The sequence below is a fragment of the Calypte anna genome, chromosome 10, assembly GCF_003957555.1.
Source record: "Calypte anna isolate BGI_N300 chromosome 10, bCalAnn1_v1.p, whole genome shotgun sequence".
In the NCBI taxonomy this organism is placed as follows: domain Eukaryota; kingdom Metazoa; phylum Chordata; class Aves; order Apodiformes; family Trochilidae; genus Calypte; species Calypte anna.
Genome location: NC_044256.1, coordinates 7,015,513 through 7,020,930, shown reverse-complemented (window position 1 = coordinate 7,020,930; position 5,418 = coordinate 7,015,513).

The window sequence follows — 5,418 nt, the reverse complement described above, 5'->3', positions numbered from 1 at the left end:
GATTCAGCCTTTGCTGTCCAATTTCTGTTGGGTTTTTTCCTCCCAGGGTTTACTCTTTGTGACTGAAACCTTAGCTTCTTCCCTTTCCCTGTTCAGTTTATTAGAATTCCCTATTCAATTTATTAGAAGCAAAGCAATTTTTTTAAAAAAATATTTTTATTTTACTTTCCCCAAATAAATTACACTAAAACCTGAGCCCTGCCTTTCCCTGCCTGCGTGCGGAGAGCAAATACCTTAGGATGGCTGCTGGCCGTGTGATACCGTCTGTCTGTAACCCGTTTCCTCAGCAGACCCCGCGGTGGGGCACGCTGCGGACGTGTCGGCAGCCCGGAGGAACGCAGCAGGTGCGGCTCATCTGCCTTAGGCAGTTTCCCGCCCGCCTTCTTCCGGCGCCCTCCGCCTTTGGGTGTGGAGGCAGGGGCTAATTTTACTCCCTGACTGGCCACTGGGGGACCCGAGACCGGGGTATCGGGGCTACGATGTCCTCCGGGAAACCCTGGCCGGCCGCGGCGACACTTGACGCCTCTGAGGTCGGGGCCGGCTCTCCCCCAGCTGAGGGGACGCGGCTCCGGTGCTCGCCCTGCCCCTGAGCTTGGGCTGCGCGCCTCGCTCCGGTGTGCCCCGGCTGCTCGGCCTTTTGTTGTAGCTGCAGTGCTGAAGCAAGCTCCTCAGGTAAAATGCACTTCTCTTGTCGCACATTAACGTTATCTCCACCGCTGTGTGAAAAAAATTTCCGAATTATTCCGGGAGAAGGTGTGAAGGGCAAAGCTGCCCTTTCCGCTGTGAGTGTTGCCTGTAGGCCCTCGAGAGCGCAGCCTGAGGGGAGCGGCCATCTTGGTGCGAGGGCCAAGCCTGAGGGCTCATCGGGGGCGTAGGTGGCAGCTTGGCACAGAGGCCTTGGGTGCAGCTAATATTGAGTATTAAAACAGCTATCACAAATAAAAGTAATTTCCTGCGTTCCCAACTATGGTTCCTTTGGAAATGCAAAACTGGCTGCAGCTATCAGTTGCTCTCCCTCAACCATTACCTGGTTTGTAGCCATGTTTCGAAGGCTGGTACATTCCTTAGAAATTATTTTTTAGATTTCTTTCATCAACCGCACGTGAAGATATGAGAAGCACGCAGTAACCTGTTCTACACTGCTATTAAAATGGTGAGATACCTTGCTGAAGTATCTGTGGCTGTACACCACAAGGAATATTTGGTGTGAAAACACTGCACTTCATAAAATATTGGTAACTTAAATGTAAAAATTATACTATTTTTCAGAAGCAACTCCAATTTAATGCCTGATGGAGCAGTGTCTTTCACACCTGTTTACAAAATGCCTCTGTCTAGATTTATACATTTAAAAACTATTGCTGAGATAGCAAATCACTCTGAACCTAATTAGGTAAGTCATCTCTATAAACTTTGCCTGCTCAAATGTGGCCAGCCCTGTAAAGGAAATCAAACATCAGGCATTTTTCCAGTCAGTGGCACGAGCAACTAGATTTTGATGGCTCGTGTGCTCTGCCTCACTGCTACAGGATGTTAAAAATGGCAGGCTTTCATCAGGAGAAAGGCTGTGTTAAATACACTGGCATGATTTCAAAGGCCAGGGCTGTTCTCACTGACTGTAGGTTAGAAAGCAAATCTCTGAGATCTAAGAGCTTTCTAGAATGTAATTAAAGCTTTTTGTTGGTGTTGATTTCTTCTGAAAAAAAAACCCAAACATTTTCTCATTTTTATTTATTATTGGTGTACTGATGTTCCAGAGAGGAACAAATTTTCAACCTTTGTTCCTGTCATTTGTTTGCAAGCTCACTAATATGCAAAGTATGTTCATGGAAATGCATTGCAGAGATCTGGAATTTTGGAAGGAGTATCTTGAAAAATGATGCTTGACAGTGTTGCAATGCCTTAGCAATAATTCCCCACCTGGCAAATTGAACAAATAATGAAAATAAAATCTAACTTTCAGTTGCTGATGATATAATTTAGATTGCTGCTCTATTTACCTTCAGAACAAAAATGTGTGTTTAAAATTTGCTGTTCTGGATCTTTGCTTTCCCAAGGATATGTGAAGGAAGAGTCCAATTTCAGGGGGGTTATGACAGATCTTGGCTTATTTCATATTGTTTGTTTTTCAGAGTTCCCATTTCAATAACATACAGAATAACAAGTTGTCCTTTTATGCTTTACCTTCTCTGGAGCATGCCAAATTACACAACAAATAACACTAGTATGATTTGATTTAATTTGATTTGTATTAGTTCCTTCTCAAGACCTGCTGTGTAACACAGGCACTGGAATACATCACTAAAGAAATGTACCAAGTATTAATTTTAAACACCTACTAAGAAAGTAATGATAGTTACAAGCATGGCTGTAGGTAGTTTCCTTGGTGTGCTTTCCAGCTCTATGCATAAAAGTGATTTTCACTATTCCTTTTGCAGAGTTCCCTTTCTCAGACTTCAGAGGAATTAATCTCAGAGTCTGAACAGCCTAATGCAGAGTAAGATAAAGTCAATAAATGCCTGCAAATGTGGAATAGTTGTCAGGCCTCTAGTAGCCTGTGCTAGTTCCTTGGTGCAAAAATCTGTTTCTGTAATGTGTAACTCCATTTGCACAACATCTCAGCATCATATAAAAGCAAGCAGTTTGTTATTGCAGTGCATTGATAGGAATAATGCTAGGTGTTTTATGAGTGAGAGACATACTTAAAATGCTTTAAGTAAGATAACTTGTAGTGCAGTCAAAGTTTAAGTCAACTGTTCCATCCTGGTGAAATCCTTGTAAGAGAAACTTCCTTTAAACGCTTGCTTTTAAAATACATTTTTCATTAGGTTTGTATCGCTTTACTTCTAAAATGGGTAGTACTTGTTCTCTGAATATTTTTCTGACTGTTTATAAAGATGTGTTTTAATTGCAATTGTTTCTCAAGTAACTGAAAACACCAGATACAGAAGCAGATTTTGGGTTTTGTTTGGGGAAGTGAGCTTTCTTTCTATTTGTACCCTGTACCTTCTAGGGAAAAGTAAATGCGTATGGATAATGGCTTTGGATACAAACGAGACTCTTTGGGGCACAGTGCGTTAAGAAGCAAGTAACAATATGAAATTGCAGCTCGTACATTCGAGTCCTGCTGTTGCTGCTGCTTCTGGTGCACTGCCAGACATTGCTCACGAGAGGGCGCTCAGAGAAAGCTTCAAATATTCCTGTAGTCAAAACAAAACAAAAGTCCTGATATATCTCTCTGTGTATTATTAAGTCTGCTCTCTCCAAACATTTACATTCCCTGACTTTAAGCCTTCATGTCAAAAATTCGGTTTCATCTTCCAGGATTTTTTCTGTATTTAGAAATTGGCTATGTTCTCTGGGATACTTAACCAAGTTTTTATAATTGTTCTCTTTTAGGCTTAGGCAACCTAAATGATTTCTTATATTCTAATCTATCATTCTTATATTCTAATCTTATATTCAAATCTGAATTTTCAAAGATGAATGGTTTTCTATAAATAACCTTTCAAATAGTGGATTAGTAATGGCAATAGCTGTAAAGGAATTTTTCCCCCTATTAACAGGAAGGGGTTTTGATCTTGAAATTATCTGCTGCTTCCTCATTTAAAACAGGTACCCACTCTTATTTTCTCTGTAGAAAAATCAAATGTATCACCATATCTTTTTCCTATGTTTTTAATAGCACTTTGAAATTTCGTTGTTAGCAATTGCACACTCTTTACATTTTCACTGTTTTTCCTATTAATAAAATGCACATGCCAGTGAAATAGCTTTTCTAAAAGAGATATTTCCATTCACGTATATAAATCTTCTTTTCCTTCTCACTGACTGTTTGTGTGCACACTCAAGGATTTTTTTTTATTTTAATACAGAAAGAAGGTGACTATTTATGTTAAACTTAGCCATTTTTAGTGTCTTAAAAGGATATTCATTGAAGTTCTGTTTTAGTATGGCTTATTTAAGGTCCCTAATAGGAAAAAAAAATCAAATCTTAATATTCTTTTAAAGTCGATTGGAAGAAATGTATGCAGGTATATTGATTGTGGAACTGAGTATATTGCCTGTGAATTCCTGATCGAATACCTACTAAGTAGTTTGTCCGATATTTTTCTCTCCTCTACTAAGTGTCTTGATTTATACCTTCCTATTTTCAGGTAATGGTCTACTTGGTAAAATAAGCTTTAAGTCTCATGGAGGTTTTTTCTAAGCATATACAGAATTTAACTGAAAATCTGCTTGTTCTTACTGAAAGAATACTCATTAAATCCATTTTATCACTTATATGTAGAAATCAGATGGAATTATCTGATACAAAATGGTCATGATATGAAATTTACAGTTGTTAGGTGGTTTGAAATTATGTTCCATGAAAGAGAGAGATTTATTCAAGGTAGCTGTAGTTTTATTTAATTTTAAAATAAAGGCAACAAACCCCTAAAAACCTTTCTATAATCCTCTAGACTTATGAAGCACTAAAGATGGCTAAATATACAGGGAAATATTTTTAGAAGATCTTGTAATAAAAATATTAAATCAGTATTACTTTTTAGGCTTTCTGTAATTATAATGAATTGAATTTTGCTTCTGAGATGGTACCGCAATTAACTTACTACAAATAACTTATTAACTTACTACAAATTAACAATGATGTATTTAAATATATCAGCAAAGCAACAGTTGGCATTAATAAATGCATTAATAGCAGGGGATCTGAATGCTTTCCCTCTTCTTTTTTTTGCCTCCCCATTGAAAAAAATTATGTTAGGAGTTTTTTAGATGTTTTTTGGGTTTTACAGTCAACTCGTGGTTCAGAATTGCCTTCCTCTTTTTTTTTTTTTTCTTTTAAGTAGGAAAATATAACACAGATTGTACTGTACAGTGGTTCTTGAATGTGACTACATCATAATGTCATTGATGCAAATTATGTATTATAGAAGGGGTTTTTTCTGGTCTCTTGCATCATTGTGTATTGCAAATGCACTCAACATTGCAGGGTTTTAATTGTTTTTAAACTCTTTATATTAAAGGATTTTGGTAGTCAAGCTTTGAAATAAATCCAAGTGAGAAGAGGCTGATTTAAGTTGTAATTACCACTAGGACAGTGGCAGACTGGGTTTTTTTTATCCTTTTTTTAATGGAGAAGGTCTTACTAAAGCAGCTGCTTTTTATTTTCTGATTATATTCAGGTCTCACATGTGGGTAGTTTTCTTCTTTTTCCTGTTCTTCTTCTTTCCTGGTCTAATTTATTTTACTTTGAGAGAACACGGTTGATCTGTCAGTTCAAAACCTGTCTGGATATGAGCTGTATTAGCTTTTGTGTTTTATGTAGAAGGAAAAAAAAAAAAAGCTAACAAGCTGTGATTTGACTTTTTTGGTTATTTTCTTTCTTCACCATTTACTGCCATACACAAAAGA